We start from the raw sequence: 17375 nt of genomic DNA, 5'->3' as shown, positions 1-17375 counted from the left end.
GGAATCCAAATATAATGCTAAAGATAGTCATCAAATCACAAGGGGAGAGAGCAAAAGAAGAAAGGAACAACAATTAAAAAAAACTACAAAGACAATCCCAAAACAATTAACAAAATAGCAATAAGTACATACCTAACAATAATTAAGTATTTATTTATTTATTTATATTTTTTGGCCACACAGCATGTGGGATCTTAGTTCCCTGACCAGGGATTGAACCCACACCCCCTGCATTGGAAGCACGGAGTCTTAACCATTGGAGCACCAGGGAAGTCCCAACAATAATTACTTTAAAGGTAAATGAACTAAATGTTCCAATCAAAAGACAGAGTGGCTGGATAGATACAAAAACAAGACCCCTATTTATGCTGCTTACAAGATACTAACTTCAGATCTAAAGACACAGACAGACTGAAAGTAAAGGGATGGAAAAAGGTATTTCGTGTAAACAGAAATGAAAAGAAAGCTGGGGTAGCGATTTTTTATATCAGACAAAATAGACTTTAAAATAAAGACTGTAACAAGAGATAAAGATGGACATTACATAATGATAAAGGGATTGATCCAACAAAAAGATATAACAATTTTAAATATAAATGCACCCAACATAGGAGCACCTAAATACATAAAGCAATATTAACAAACATAAAGGGAGAAACCGACAGTAACACTATAATAGTAGGGGACTTTAACACCCTACTTACAGCAATAGACAGATCATCCAGACAGATAATCAGTAAGAAACACTGGCCTTAAATGACACATTAGACTAGATGGCCTTAATAGTATATATAGAACATTCCATCCCAAAGCCCCAGAATACACATTCTTTTCAAGTAACATGGAGTATTCTCCAGGATAGATCACATGCTAAGCCACAGAATAAATCTCAGTAAATTTAAGAAGATTGAAATCACATTGAGCATCTTTTGCAAACACAATGCTATGAGACTAGCAATCAACTACAAAAAACAAAACTGTAAAAAATACAAACACATGGAGAACAAACAACATTGTAGTAAACAACCAAGGGTCACTGAAGAAATCAAAGAGGACATCAAAAAATATGAATATGAAAATGAAAATACAGTGGTCCAAAATCTATGGGATGCAGGAAAAAAATTTCTAAGAGGGATGTTTATAGTGATTCAAACCTACCTCAGGAAACAGGAAAAATCTCAAACAACCTAATCTTACATGTAATGGAACAAGAAAAAGGAGAGCAAACAAAACCCAAAGTTGGTAGAAAAGAAATCATAAAGATCAGAAAAGAAATGAATGAAATAGAGACTAAACTACAATAGAAAAGATCAACGAAACTAGGAGCTGGTTCTTAAAAAGATAAACAAAATTGATAAACCTTTAGCCAGACTCATCAAGAAGAAAAGAAGGCCCAAATAAGTAAAATCAGTAATAAAACACAAGTTAGAACCAACACCAGAGAAACAGAAAGGATCATAAGAGATTACCACAAAAAGTTATACACCAATAAAATGGACAACAGAGAAGAAATGGAAAAGTTCCTAGAAATGTACAATATCTGAAGACTGAATCAGGAAGAAACAGAAAATATGAACAGACCAATGGCCAGTAATGACATTAAATCAGGAATGAAAACAACTCCCAACAAACAAAGGTCTAGGATCAGATACCTTCACAGGTAAATTCAACCAAACATTTAGAGAAGAGTTAACACCTATCCTTCTCAAATTATTCCCCAAAACTGCAGAGGAAGGAATAGCTTCCAAACTCATTCTACCAGGCCAGCATCACCCTGATACCAAACCAAAGATATCCAAAAAAAGAGAAAATTACAGGCCAATATCGCTGATGAACATGTATGCAAATTCCTCAACAAAATATTAGCAAACCAAATTCAAAAATACATTAAAAGGATCATACACCATGACCAAATGGGATTCATTCCAGGGATACAAAGATGGTTCAATATCCACAAATTAATCAGTGTGATACACCACACTAACAAATTGAAGAGAGAAAAAATCATATGATCATTTCAGTAGATGAAGAAAAAGCTTTTGACAAAATTCAACATCCATTTATGATAAAAACTCTCAACAAAGTGGGTACAGAGGGAACATACCTCAACATAATAAAGGCCATATATGACAAGCCCAGAGCTAACATCACACTCAACGGTGAAAAGCTGAAACCATTTCCTCTAAAATCAGGAATAAGACAAGGATGCCCACTCTCATCACTTCTACTCAATATAGTATTGGAAGTTCTAACCAGACCAATCAGACAAGAAAATAAAATAATGGAATACAAATTGGAAAGAATGAAGTAAAACTGTCACTGTTTTCAGATGTCGTGATTTTATACATGAAGATCCTAAAGATGCCACCAAACAACTACTAGAACTCATCAATTAATTTGGTAAAGTTGCACGATATGAAATTAATATAGAGAAACCTATTGCACCTCTATACACTAACAATGAACTATCAGAAAGAGAAATTAAGAAAGTAATCCTATTCACAATCACATCAAAAGGAATAAGATACCTAGGAATAAATGTAACCAAAATGTAAAAGACATGTACTCAGGGGCTCCCCTGGTGGTGCAGTGGTTGGGAGTCCGCCTGCCGATGCAGGGGACGCGGGTTCGTGCCCCGGTCTGGGAGGATCCCGCATGCTGCGGAGCGGCTGGGCCCGTGGGCCATGGCCGCTGGGCCTGCGCGTCCGGAGCCTGTGCTCCGCGGCGGGGGAGGCCGCAGCGGTGAGAGGCCCGCGTACCGCAAAAAAAGAAAAAAAAAAAAAGACATGTACTCAGAAAACTATGAGAAACCAATGAAAGAAATTGAAGGTGACACAAATAGATGGAAAGATATACTGTGTTCTTGGTTTGGAAGCATTAATATTGTTTAAATGACCATACTATCTAAGGCAATCTAGTGACTCAATGCAATCCCTATCAAAACATCAGTGGTATTTTTCATAGAACTAGAAAATGTAATTATATAATTTTATGGAAACACAAAAAAACCCAAATAGCCAAAACAATCTTGAGAAAGAAGAATAAAGCTGGAGGTACCATGCCCCTGATTTCAAACTATATTATAATACTATGGTAATCAAAACAGTATGGTACTGACACAAAAACAGACACATAGATCAATGCAACAGAATAGAGAACTCAGAAATAAGCCCACACTTATATGGGCAAGTAATCTACAACAAAGTAGGCAAGAATATACAATGGGTAAAAGACAGTCTCTTCAATAAATGATGTTGGAAAACCTGGACAGCTACATGCAAAAGAATCAAAAGTGGACTACTTTCTCACACCATTCACAAAAATAAATTCAAAATGGATTAAAGACTTAAATGTAAGACCTGAAACCAGAAAACTTCTAGAAGAAAACATAGGCAGTATGTGCTTTTACATTTGTCTTAGTAATAGTTTTTTGGATATGTCTCCCTAGGCAAGGGAAACAAAAGCAAAAATGAACAAATGGGATTACATCAAACTAAAAAGCTTTTGTACAGCAAAGGATGCTATCAGCAAAATGAAAAATTTGCCTTTTGAATGGGAGAAGATCTTTGTAAATGATATATCTGATTGGTTAATATCCAAAATGTACAAATAATTCATACAATTCAACATTTAAAAAAGCAAATAACCCAATTAAAAATGGGCAGGAGGGCTTCCCTGGTGGCGCAGTTGTTGAGAGTCTGCCTGCCAATGCAGGGGACACGGGTTTGTGCCCTCCAGGAAAAAAATCCCACATGCCGCGGAGCGGCTGGGCCCGTGAGCCATGGCCGCTGAGCCTGCGTGTCCGGAGCCTGTGCTCTGCAATGGGAGAGGCCACAACAGTGAGAGGCCCGCGTACCGCAAAACAAAAACAAAAACAAAAACAAAAACAAAAACAAAACAAAGAAAATGGGCAGAGGACCTGAATAGACATTTTCCCAAAGAAGACATACAGATGACCAATAGGCAGTTGAAAAGATGCTCAATATCACTAATCATCAAGTAAATGCAAATCAAAACCACAATGAAATACTACTTCACACCTGTCAGTATGGCTATTATCAAAGAGCTAACACATAACAAGTGTTGGTGAGGATGTGGAGAAAAAGGAACCCTCGTGCACTGTTGGTGGGAACGTAAATTGATGCAGCCACTATAGAAAACAGTATAAAGTTTCCTCCAAAAAAAAAAACTGAACTACCATATGATCCAGCAATTCCACTCCTGGGTATTTATATGAAGAAAATGAAAACACTAAACTGAAAAGATATATGCACCCCTATGTTCACTGCAGCATTATTTACAGTAGCCATGATATGGAAGCACCCTAGATCCCATCACTATATGAGTGGAAAAAGAAGATGCTACACCCCCCCCACACACAGACAGACTGGAATATTAGTCAGCCATAAAAAAGAATGAAATCTTGCCATTTGTGAAAACATGGATAGACCTAGAGGGTATTATGCTAAGTAAAATACATAAGACAGAGAAAGACAAATTCTATATGATCTCACTTATGTGTGGAATCTAAAAACCAAAACAAATTAACAAACATAATAAAACAGAAACAGAGTCATAGATACAGAAAACAAACAGGTGTTTGCCAGAAGGGAGAGCAGTGGGGGGAGGAAAGAAATAGATTAGGGAGATTAAGAGGTACAAATATCCAGTTGCAAAATAAATGAGTCACCGGTATGAAATGTACAGTGTGGGGAATATAGTTATAGCTATGTAATATCTTTGTATGGTGACAGATGGTGAGTAGAGTTATCAGGGTGATCATTTTAAAATGTATAGAAATATCAAATCACTATGCTGTGTAACAGGAACTAACACATTGTTGTAGGTCAATTATACTTCAAAAGCAAACACAAACAAACAAATAAATTCATAGAAAAAGAGATCAGACCAGAGGCGGGGAGTGGAGGGAGAGGGAATTGGATGAACATGATCAAAAGGTACAAACTTCCAGTTATATGATAAATAAATACTAGGGATGTAATGTACAACATGATAAATATAATTAACACTATTGAATGTTATACACTAAAGGTGTTAAGAGAGTAAATCCTAAGAGTTCTCATCACAAGGAAAAAAATTCTTTTCCTTTTCTTTAATTTTGTATCTGTTGAGATGGTGGATGTTCACTAAACTTATTGTGGTAATCATTTCATGATGTAAGTCAAATCATCATGTTGTACACCTTAAACTTATATACTGCTGTATGTCAATTATATCTCAATAAAACTAGAAGAAAAAACCACTTCCTCACTGTAAAAAGAAAAAAAAAAGAAAAAAAAATCTAAACAACTGAGAAATATATAAAATAAAAAGTCAAAGCCTCCTTCCCTCATTATTTTCCATTCCCATTCCTTCAAGGAAACTCATCAACAATCAACAGTTTGGAGAACCAACCTCAAGATCCCATACAGCTGAAATCTCCACAACTGCCACACATACATACAGAAATACATTTTTTTTTTGGTGAACATAGTTTTCGGATCACTTGGGTAAATGCCAAAGAGTGCTATTGATGTTTTACTTAACATTACTAGAATCTCTGAAACTGTCATCCAAAGTAGCTGTACTATTTTGCATTCCACCAGCAATGAATGAGAGCTCCCATTCTTCTGCATCCTTGCTAGGACTTGGTATTGTCAGTTTTTTGGATTTAGCCATTAGTAGATTTAGCAACTAACAGGTGTGCAGTAATATCTCATTGTTTTAATTTGCATCTCCCTAATTATGAATGATGTTGTGCATATTTTCATATTCTTAATTGCCACCTATATATCTTCCTTGGTCAAGTGTCTGTTCAAAGATCTTTTGCCCACTGTACATTTTTTTAAGCAAGATATTTTTTAGAGCAGGTTTAGGTTCACAACAAAATTGAGGGAAAGATAGAGATTTCTCATACACCTCCTGCCCCTACACATGCATAATCCCCACCATTATCAATATCCTCCACCACAGAGTGATAACATTTGTTACAAGTGATGAACCTACATCAACACATCATTATCACCCAAAGTCCATAATTTATATTAGCTTTCACGCTGGGTGTTCTACATTCTACGGGTTTGGGCAAATGTATAATGACATGTGTCCTTTATAATAACACACAGAGTATTTTCATTGTCTTAAAAATCCTCTGTGCTCTTACTATTCACCCCTCCCCCACCATGAGTTTTGATATGCAATATTTTCATTTTTCAGCCAATTAACATATTTTCTAATTTCCATTGTGATTTTTAAAATTTGACCTACAGGTTATTTAAAAGTAAACATATTTTAGAGGGATTTTCTATTTTTACTTTTATTATTGTTTTCTAACTTTATTTCATTGTGGCAAAATAACCCCTCAGTGCAACTGTAATTTGTTGCTGTATGGCCTAGCATATCATCTATTTTTCTGTGTGCAGAAAAGAACATACATTCTGTAGTTGTTACATAAGGTCATCTGTATATGTCTGTCAATTAGGTTGTTTGTTAATATTATTGTTCAACTGTTCTATATACTTATTGGTTTTATTTGTCTTATGATCTGTTAGTTATTGAGGGATATGTATTAATATCTCTGATTATGACTGAATTTATTTACTGGACATCTGTCAATTTTTGCTTTGTATATTTGGGCTGCATACAAATTAGAACAATAATTTTATCTTCTTGGTGGATGGCCTCTGTTATCATCACAAAATATGTCTTACGTCTAGTAAAGAAACCTGCCATAAAGTCTTGTTTTATATTATTATATCTAAACCAGGTTTCTTTGGGGGGGGGTAGTGTTTGTGGTGTATATTTATTCCACCCTTTTGTCTCTTATAAACAGCATATATGTAGTTAGATTTTGTTTTTTGACCTCATGATTTGTCATTTAATTAATGTGTGAAGTCAAATATTTGCTTTCTATTCGTCTTGCCTGTTTTGTTACCTTTTTCTCTTGCTTTGTTTTGCACTGATTAGGTAATTTGTATCATTCCATTTCCTCCTTTGTTTACTTGTTAGTTATACATTCTTTTACTGTTTTTTTAAAAACAGTTATTCTAGGGATTATAACACGTATCTTTGATTTTTTAAAATTATAATGCAAATTAAAGAATTTATATTAACTCTATCTTCCTTCTTCAACTGCTGTTGTGTATTTTAATTATACACACACACAAACACACACACATACAACCCACAGGGACATTCAGATCTAGCCACATATTTAACCTCTCCATTGCATCCATTTTATATCTCCAAGCTTTCATTTGGGATCATTTTACTTCAGCTTAAAGATCCTAAATATTTCCTTTGGTGTTTGGTGGAAGGTTCTGTAAGTTGGGACCATCTAAAAGCATCTGTCTTACTTTCATTTCGAAGGCTATTTTCATTGGATATAGAATTTTTGATTGGCAGTTAGTTTCTCCAGCATTTTGAAGATATTGTTCCATTATGTTCACATTGTTTCTGTTGAGAAGTTAAAGCCAGTCTAATTGCTACTCCTTGTAAGGTAATACATATTTTTTCTCTAACTGCTTTTAAGATTGTTTCTTTTTCTTTATTTTTTATCAGTCTTTATTAAAATACATCTAGATGAGCTTTTCTTTATTCTGCTCTGAGTTATAGCTCTTTTTAAATCTGTGACTTCATGCATGATTAGGTTATGTATATGGCACAACTGACATTAAGAAAGGGAGATGATCTTGGTTGGTCTGACCTAATCCAGCAATCCCTTAAAAGGGACAGGGATCTTTCTGGTGAAAGAGACTTGAAGCAGCAGAGGAATCTGCTGTCAAAGAGATTCTCTATTGGCTTTGAAGATGGAGAGGACTATGTGGCTGATATGCAGCAAGGAAACAGCAACCTCAGTCCTACAGCCACATGGAACTGAATTCAGCCAACAATCTGAATGAGGGTGGATGTGAATTCTTAGCCAAAGCCTCCAGAAAAGAATACAGCCTACCCAACACACCAATTTCAGCCTTTAATACACTGACCAGAGAACCCAGTAATGCCATGCCTGGTCTTATGACATACAGAACTATGAGATAATAAATGGATGTTTGTTTAAGTACTAAGTTTGTGGTAACTTGGTATGCAGCAATAGCAAAATAACACAATACTTTGTTACTTTTGGAAAGCTCTTAGTTATCTCTTCAAATATTGTTCCTGTACCATTCTCTCTCTCCTCTCCTAGGACTCCTATTACAAATATATCAGATATTTACATGTACTAGGTGCTAGGCATTGTTATAAGTGCTGACCCACTGCATTATATCTCTATTTGCTACCATCCCAGTCCAGGCCCACCATTATTTCTCACTCAAAGACTGCAAAAGCCTCCCAACTGATCTATCCATACACACATTTGCCCTCCCTTCAAATCATTTTGCACACTGTAGGAATAGTGAATTAAAAAAATATATTAGTATGTCATTCTTTTTGAATGGATCCCTAGGGCCTTCAGGGTAAAGTCCAATTTACTTATCATGTTATGTAATTCCTCCCATTACCTGATCCTGAGCTACCTCTCAGCCTCACTTCCTGTTATTTACCTCCTTGTACTTCATTGTTTATAGCTTCCCAGACCCACTATACTTTCCTAATTCTGAGAAACTCATGTTCATGCTTTTTGTTCCCTCAAACTGGAAGCCGTTCCTACTCTGTCTTTTATACGTCTTTCAAGAATCAGTGGAGATATCATCTCATCTAAGAATTCTTCCTTAAAGTCACAGAATGAACTAGTAGCTTTCTTTTGTTCTCTCATTATAGTCTGTTTATGCCTGTTTTCCTTCTCAATATATTTTGTTGAAATTATATGTTTTTATGTCTTTCCCACCAGTAATACTTGGACACATCTCAATGTGAAGACCTCTGGGTCATTCATTTTTGTACCCTAACATCTAATGTTTGTGGACATTGGATTGAATTACTTTTCTTCTATCTTCATAACCTCTTTAAATCTGGTAAGATGTCTGCTCTAAATCTTCAGTTAAGTAAGTAATAAAAATATTGATGATGTCAAGCCAAAGGTAGGGTTTGCAACAGGCCATCTAAAACTCTTCCCTTGCTTATGGTCTGCTATCAGCACTCTTTTAGTATGGTAATTTAACTAATTAATACATAATTGTATTAATTATATAACCCATCAACATGGATTCATAATTCTTGTTCACAAGGGTGTCATAAAAGACTTGTTAAAATCTTGCTGAAGTTTCATTCATTCATTCATTCAATGTACATGTTATATCTGTCTTATTTCCATAAACACCTCTAATAATCAGAAATAAAAATTAGATTTGTGTGGAACGTCTTTGTTTGTTGATAACACTGTTTAATTTTCTAAGTACTCACTTACTTGAAAATCTGTTCTAGAAGCTAACCCAGGACATATTTAGCTTATTGATTAGTAGATTGAAAACTCTTCCTCCTTTTCCTTTGTTAGAAGTGGTAATATACTTATATAAATCCAGTGTTAAAGTACCTGTCCTTATTCTCCTTAATTCTTTTGATCATTGAGAACAGTTTAACAATATCAAGTTATAACTTATCCATCCCAGGACACATGTACTTTTTCTTTCTGAGAACGTAGTTAAAATTGTTCTTGTTGTCTTTGCAAATATGTATTTATACAAGCCTGAGGTAATTTGGGGGTTTATCCTTCCAAATACTAATCCTTTAGGCAAGTGCCACCTGTTATATTCATCCTTCTTTTCCATCTTTTATATATTATTCTTAAAAAAATAGCAACTATTAGGTCATTGTAAAACTTCCCTTGCAACCCTATAGCTTCCCTCATTTCTCCTTTAATAGAGTAATTTGCTGTTTCATAGTCAAAATGATGTTTTTGAGAGCTTCCCAACCTTTAGAGTCTAAAGCCATCTTAATGTAAATTAAAGTCCAACAAGTATCAATCATAATAACAGAAACTTTTGGAGAACAGCCATAGCTAGAAATTTTAGTCAGAATAAGCAATTACATAATAGGTCAATCTGAATCTTTTCATGGTTATTACTGAGGAAGAAGCATTACCCCCTAAAAGGCTTAAAGCCAAGAGTCCATTTAGCTCCTGTCAATTTTTCCTTCCAAATGTCTCTCAGATTTGTCCTTCTCTTTCCATTCCTTTAGGTGCCTTCATCACCTCATACCTGGACTACTGCCATAGACTAGATGGTTTCCTTGCCTCCATTCCATCCATATTCCAATCCATTTTCCATACTATTGCCAGATTAATCTTCTTAAAACACTTTCATCATGTCACTCTCCTGCCTGAGACCTAGCTCAAATGTCACCTTTGTAAAATCTTCCTAACTCCCCTAGGAAGAGTTAGTAGCTGCCTACCCAGTGTTTTCACAGCTCTTTGTGCATACCCTCATTAGTGCGCTTACAACATATATAATAATTGCCTGTTTAATTATTTTTCTCTTCCCATTTGCTGAAAGCTCCTTGAGGGCAGACAGAAGGATTGAGTCATCTCTTTACAATGGCTTCACATAATTGGCCCCATCTATCTTGCCCACTGCCTCAGGGCCTTCACATATTGCCTACCATATTCTCCCTCTCATTCTTCCTGCACAATTCATTTGACAAATATTTATTGGGTGTCAACTATGTGCCAGGAACTATTTTAGGCACTTGGAATTTATCAGTGAACAAAACAGACAAAAATGCCTGCTTTCATGGAGCTTATCCTCTAGCGGAAGGAGGTAGACAAAGATAAACATAATAAAGGAGTAAATTATATAGTATATTAGAAGGCAATAAAAGCTATATGGCAGATAAAGGGATGTGCTGGAGGTAGTAGGACATTTAAACAGGGTGATCAGGGTAGACTTTATTGAGCAAAATGACATTTGAACAAAAAGGGAATTATTCATTAAGATATCTGATGTAAAGTAGGCCAACACAAAAGCTCTAAGCTGAGATTACCTGTCATATCTGTGTCTGTGTTTAACTAGTGCAATAATATATTGGATTACATGAGTTAAAAGAATGCTCTTTTACAGCAGGGCCTCAAAATTAAATGTCCATAGGGGCTAGGCAAGTAACATAAATAGGTAAAGTATAAGAGACAATAGGGGATTGTGGTGAGAGCAGTGAACTGAAGAATGCCTGATCTGTCCAAAAATCCTAGCCACTACTCAGCTCTAGCTAATTATTGCCAGACAGTCCGAATGCTGCCAGATTTGAGAGGAGCCAGAAATGCATATTATATAAGAAATCTCCCAATTTGTAATGTTGACAACTGAATTAGTTTGGGTCCTCTGAGAAGGAGATGCCATGACAGGAAGAGATGTACAAGTGGTTTATCAGGGGAAACATATGTGAAAGAAAATGGAGACAGAGTCTGAAAAGACTGGGACAGCTGCTGGGCCATGATGTAGGTCTAATCCCTGTGGAGGAGAGTAAATGCAAATCAAAACCACAAAGAGATACCACCTCACATCTGCCATAATGGCTATTATTAAAAACACAACAAATAACAAGTGTCGGTTAGGATGTGGAGAAAAGGGAACACTTGTGCACTGCTGGTGGGAATGTAAATTGGTGCAGTCACTCTGGAAAACAGTATGGAGGTTCCTTTAAAAATTAGAAATAGAACTACCATATGATCTAGTAATTTCACTTCTGGGTATATACCCTAAAAAGCGAAAGTACTAATTTGAAAAGATATGTGCACCCCTGTGTTCAATGCAGCATTGCTTACAATAGCCAAGATATGTAAGCAACCTAAGTGTTCATTGATAGATGAATGCATAAAGAGATGTGGTATACACCCATACACACACACACATAACAAGTGTCGGTTAGGATGTGGAGAAAAGGGAACACTTGTGCACTGCTGGTGGGAATGTAAATTGGTGCAGTCACTCTGGAAAACAGTATGGAGGTTCCTTTAAAAATTAGAAATAGAACTACCATATGATCTAGTAATTTCACTTCTGGGTATATACCCTAAAAAGCGAAAGTACTAATTTGAAAAGATATGTGCACCCCTGTGTTCAATGCAGCATTGCTTACAATAGCCAAGATATGTAAGCAACCTAAGTGTTCATTGATAGATGAATGCATAAAGAGATGTGGTATACACACATACACACACACACACACACACACACACACACAGGAATAATGTTCAGGCATAAAAAAAGAATGAAATCTTGCCTTTTTCAACGACATGGATGGACCTAGAGGTTATTATGCTGAGTGAAATAAGTCAAACAGAGAAAGAGAAATACCATGTGATTTCAGTTCTATGTGGAATCTAAAAAACAAAACAAATGAATAAACCTAACAAAACAGAAACAGGCTCATAGACACAGAGAACAAACTGGTGGTTGCCAGAGGGGAGAGAGGTAAGGGCTTATGAGAGAAACAGGTAAGAGAGATTAAGAGGTACAAACTTCTAGTTACAAAATAAATGAATTGTGTGGATTTAATGTACACATAGGGAATATAGTAAGTAACGTTATAATATCTTTGTACGGTGATAGGTGGTAACTAGATTTATCATGGTGATCGTTTTGTAATGTATAGAAATATCAAATCACCATACTGTACACCTGGAAGTAACATAGTGTTGTAGGTCAATTATACTTCAATTAAAAAAAACAAAGTCAAAATGGATTAGACATAAATGTAAGATAAAACTATAAAACTTGCAAAAGAAAATACAGGAGAAAATCTTCATGACCTTGGATTAAGCAAAGTGTTCTTAACCAAAAAGTAGAATTTACAAAAGAAAAATGATAAATTGAACTTAATAAAAATTCAAAACCTTTGTCTTTCAAAAGACACAATTAAAAAATGAAAAGATAAGTCACAGACTGGAAAATGTATTTTCAAATCATATACCTGATAAAGGATTTGTATCTTAAATATATAAAGAATTCTTACATCTCAATAATAGGAAGGGAAAAAACCTTATTGAAAAATGGGCAAAATATTTAATAGACTTTTCTCCAAAGAACATATACAAATGGACAAGAAACAGATGAAAAGATGTTCAATATCATTATGATTAGGGAAATGCAAATCAAATTCCAAATGAGATATTACTTCACACCCACAAGGGCAGCTATAAATTTTTTAAAAGGAAAAATAACAAACATTGGTGAGGATGTGGAGAAATTAGAACTTTTATACACTGCTGGTGGGGCATGTAAATGTAATCAATATAAAATGGTGCAGCCCCTTTGGAAAATACTTTGGCAAAAGATTAGACATACAGTTACTATATAAGCCAGCACTTCCACTCCTAGGTACCTACCCAAGAGAATTGAAAACATATGTGCATCCAAAACCTTGTGCATAAATGTCCATACCAGCCTTATTCACAATAGCCAAAAGGTGGAAATAACCCAAATGTCCATAAACAAAACATGGTATATACATGTATTATATACCACTATTCGGCCATCAAAAGTAACGAAGTACTGATTCACACTACAACATGGATGAAACTTGAAAACGTCACACTAAGTAAAAGAAGCAAGTCACAAAAGACTGCATACTGCGTGATTCCATTTATATGAAATGTCCAGAATAGGCAAATCCATAGAGACAAGAAGCAGATTAGTGGTTCCCAGGGGCTAGGGTGGTAATGGGGACTAAGTGCACATGGGCAAGAGAGAGGTGCCATTGAGGTGATGGAAATATCTAATATTGGATTATAGTGATGGTTGCACCACTCGATAAATTTACTAAAAATCCTTGAATGTACACGTAAAATGAGTCAAATTTATGGTGTGTAAATTATATCTCGATACAAAATTTTAAAAATACTTTGGGAAGTAGAGAAAATAAAGTTTGTGTCAATTGACACAATTTATTAGGGGTCATACAGAGCTCACTGGGCTGCTGTATGTTGTTGATGTTATCGTTGTTGCCGTGGTTATGGTGGTTTTCCCATGAGGGCTGAGGGTCAAGCAGGGATTTGGGTCTTCTACAATAAAAATTTTAAAAATTAACAGAAAAAGAATGTCGCTGGGTTGAAATTCTGAGTATCAGTGGGGGCAAGGAGAAGTGGATGGGTTTAAAAAAATATTCAGGATGTGGAAGTGACAAGATTTTGTACTGATTAGATACTGGGAATGGGGAAGAGTGAGGATGCCTCAGACTTAACAGGCTTCAAGTTGAATTCCTGTTGTCCTCTCAAACTTACTGTCCTCCTGTGCTGCTAATCTCAGTGAGTGGATCAGCATCCTGGCACAGAGTAAGCATTCATTGATTGTCTTTGGAGTGAAAGAATGAATGAACAGAGTAAAAATATGGCCAACGCATCCACCAGGTCCTGCCAAACAGCCAGTCCTATACTCACCCACAAGGTCAGCTCAGCGGATGTCTATCAGAATTTCCCTCTCACTCTATTGACCACTTGGGAAATCAACAGGTCCCACACCTTGAAGAACACTCACATTCATACCGGTGGCCACTCCTTGCCTAAACCCTGCAGCTGTGGCAGAGACCAGGTTTTGCCCAAAGCCTCTCACCCTGTAAATTCTTTACACGTGGGCAATGGCAGGCACACGTACAGCCCATATAAGCATGAGGGACGTTTGGTGTTGTCGAAAGAGGGTCACAATGGCACCCAACTGGTGAGTCTATGTTCACTTTGGCTCCAAGCAGAAAGAGATGTTTCCCATCCGAGGGGGTTTATTAAACCAGGGCCCACCGCTCCACCCACCCCCCATCCTGGCAGGCAGAAAACACAGCTGCCAGAAACACTGCAGACAGTGAGTGATCAATTTGGATATTTTACTGCTGTTCCCAGGGTTGACAAGCAGAGATACAGAACCGCTTGTGATTCCTGATATAGATACCAAAACCAGGAAGTGATCCCTCCCAGTCCACCCTTCCCAGAAACAGAGGATGAGGTGGGACACGCAAAAGACGCCCCCAGACTCAACCGACAAATTGAAAATTCCCTTCATCATACTGGATATGAGATAAAGTATAACCTCTTTAAGTATCGTTAAACATAAGCACATTTACCTCTCATGGTTGTGAAGATTACAGTGTTTTGCATAATATATGGTTGCCGTTATCATTATCACCAGTTCCTTAATGAGGAAGAATCAGAATGACAGCACAATGCCCTTCCATAGTGTTTCTAATTCTTTGCCTTTATAGTTAAGTTAATGTAAAATAAAGTGTAATTTTTACTACAGTGTTTCCTGAAAGTGCAATACCAAGCTAAGAGGCAACCTTAAAAGACTGCTGTATGGGAAGGGAATATGGAAGTATTCCCACACATGGGAGCTCAAGTTTGTCTTTCAGTGCTTGAGTATATAGTTAAGTCACCAAGTCTTTTATGATTAGACTTTCATCAGGCAGTGTACTATGCTCATTCAACCCATAAGGTTTTGGACAATCATCTGTCCTCTGGTTAAAATCTTTAATGGTAAGGCATTCAGAAGAGCATTCTTGAGTTAACATTCAACCAAGGCATTGAATGAATGTTGTTTCCAGTTTTCAGGGCAGTCAGTAAAGTAAGTAAGCCTAAATAGGCTTTTCAGAGTTGTTTTCAGAACAGAGAAAGAGCTGCCTTGCCTAGCTTCCCCAATGCCCTGCCCTGCTACTCCTGACTCTTGCTAGGTTTCCTGCTCAGGAGGGGCAGAGAAAGGGTAAAATCTGGGCAGAAAACATCACCAAGAAAGAAAGTCAGTGCTGCAAGGTCTTGCAGACAGCCGAGCTCCACCTTCCACTGCACTGCCCAGCAAAGTGAAGCAGGGAGAGGGTAGGGACTCGCCGAAAGCTAGACACACTCAATGACAGACCCAGGACGGGGAAGCCCGATAGAGTTTGAGACAATGTACTCTGGGCGTCAGTCCCAGCGCAAGGTTGCTCCAGCTCTTCCAGCTCTTCCCAAGCACCAGGCCCATCTGACCCCGCGCTGATCTCCGGGCGGGCTGTGTTTCGCGCAGCTGGCAGAAACCGTGACGAGAGCCCTGCGGCAAGGCACAAGTGGCCTTCTCCTCTGTCAGGGTAAAGGTGAGTACCAACGCCCCGAGGCCGAGCAGCCGCCTCTCACTGCACCAGGCCTGAAAGCCAGCGGCTGGGCAAACGTACTCATCGCACCCACCCAGAACACCCCTTCGCCGATTCACAGGGCGGAACCCACCTGTGCCGGAGGTCGCGACTCCCAAATCAGCAAAGCGGGAGGAACTGCAAGCAAAGAGAACCTCGGAAGGCAGCCCTGCGCCCGCCTTTTGCTTTTTGCCCTGAAACTGTCGACTCCGCGGCCCCCTCCCCCAGCGCGCTCGGACCCAGCGCCTCGCCTGGAGGCCCCGCCCCGCTCCTTCCGGCCGTGCAGGGTGGGGGCCTCGCGCGCCTGGGACCAAGCGGGCTGCGGAGCGTGCTAGAGCCTCTGATGCAACAGGGCTGAGCTGGGCCGCTCTGGTTGATTACCTTCGTTTAGCAGATTTGGAACCATAGGCGCAGACAGGAGGATAGATAGACCTATAAAAGTATGCGTGTAAAACCTAGGTCGCCTTGCTTGCCGTTTCAGGACTCCTCCCAGTATGCTCCTATTTATGGTGCTTTATCGAGGGTCGCTGGAGCTTAAATTCTTCCAATATCCCTCCACCACTTTCTTGAACTTAAATCGCATACCAGTCCACTGCTGGACTCCCACCAATTTACTTGAGAACCTGAATCCAAGGCCCAGGTACAGTGTTAAGTACATCGAGCACTAGAATGGAACGAGCTGTTAAGAATTCATATCTTATGCACGTAAAAATTGAAGAACAGTACATATTACAAAGAAGGACAAAAAAATTCACTGAAATAGTATGTGCAATGGAAATTCAGGGCAAAGGGAAAAAATTGAGAGCAACAACACATAACAAATGTAATGTATAGACATTGAAAATGGGAAAGTGAGCAGTATTGTAGTTATTGGAGATTAAAATTGTTACTCAAAAGGGTAATAATAAAGGAAAGATTTGTAGAAGTCAGCATCAACAAAAGAGAAAAAAACCCTTCATACTTTTATCCTGGAATTCTTGCTGCCAGACGCTTTACCCCTATTTGCCTATTTGGAAAATTGATCCTTTTTCGTGGGTCCAATATGACAAATGTATCCAGCACAGGCCTCAAGTATACCACTTATCGTTTTGGATTATAATTTCTCTCTTTGTATGCCTGCGTCCCCCAATGAGCACGTACCTTCTTGAGAGCAGAAAATTCATATTTTTCAAATTTATATTCCAACTCCCTAGCCCAGACCTAACAAATATTGTGTTTAGTGAATATTTGTTTAGAATTGTGTAAACCAGTGAGTAGAAAGAAAAAAGGCTATAGCTAGGATGTGAATTAATATACAGAGGAATAACTGAATAAAGTGAGATGATAGACTCAGACTGGTACTCATTCAGGCAGCAAAC

The 17375-nt window shown here is 37.6% G+C and overlaps 1 protein-coding gene across 2 annotated transcripts in view; it reads right to left on the bottom strand.

The window, feature by feature from the left end:
* Nucleotides 1-16279, bottom strand: part of TMLHE (trimethyllysine hydroxylase, epsilon) — a 66793-nt gene extending 50514 nt beyond the window's left edge. The window contains exon 1 of one of the 2 annotated variants that reach the window (XM_007466978.1): nt 16112-16279. The gene's annotated coding sequence lies outside the window, so the exon portion shown is untranslated. The remainder of the gene's footprint in view (nt 1-16111) is intronic. The other variant, XM_007466977.1, reaches the window with a different exon arrangement.
* Nucleotides 16280-17375: the final 1096 nt, after the last annotated feature.

Source organism: Lipotes vexillifer, unplaced genomic scaffold, assembly GCF_000442215.2.
Source record: "Lipotes vexillifer unplaced genomic scaffold, Lipotes_vexillifer_v1.1 scaffold1667, whole genome shotgun sequence".
NCBI classification, from domain to species: domain Eukaryota; kingdom Metazoa; phylum Chordata; class Mammalia; order Artiodactyla; family Lipotidae; genus Lipotes; species Lipotes vexillifer.
Note: the sequence above shows the minus strand (reverse complement) of the source record. Positions and strands in the feature narration are given on the sequence as shown.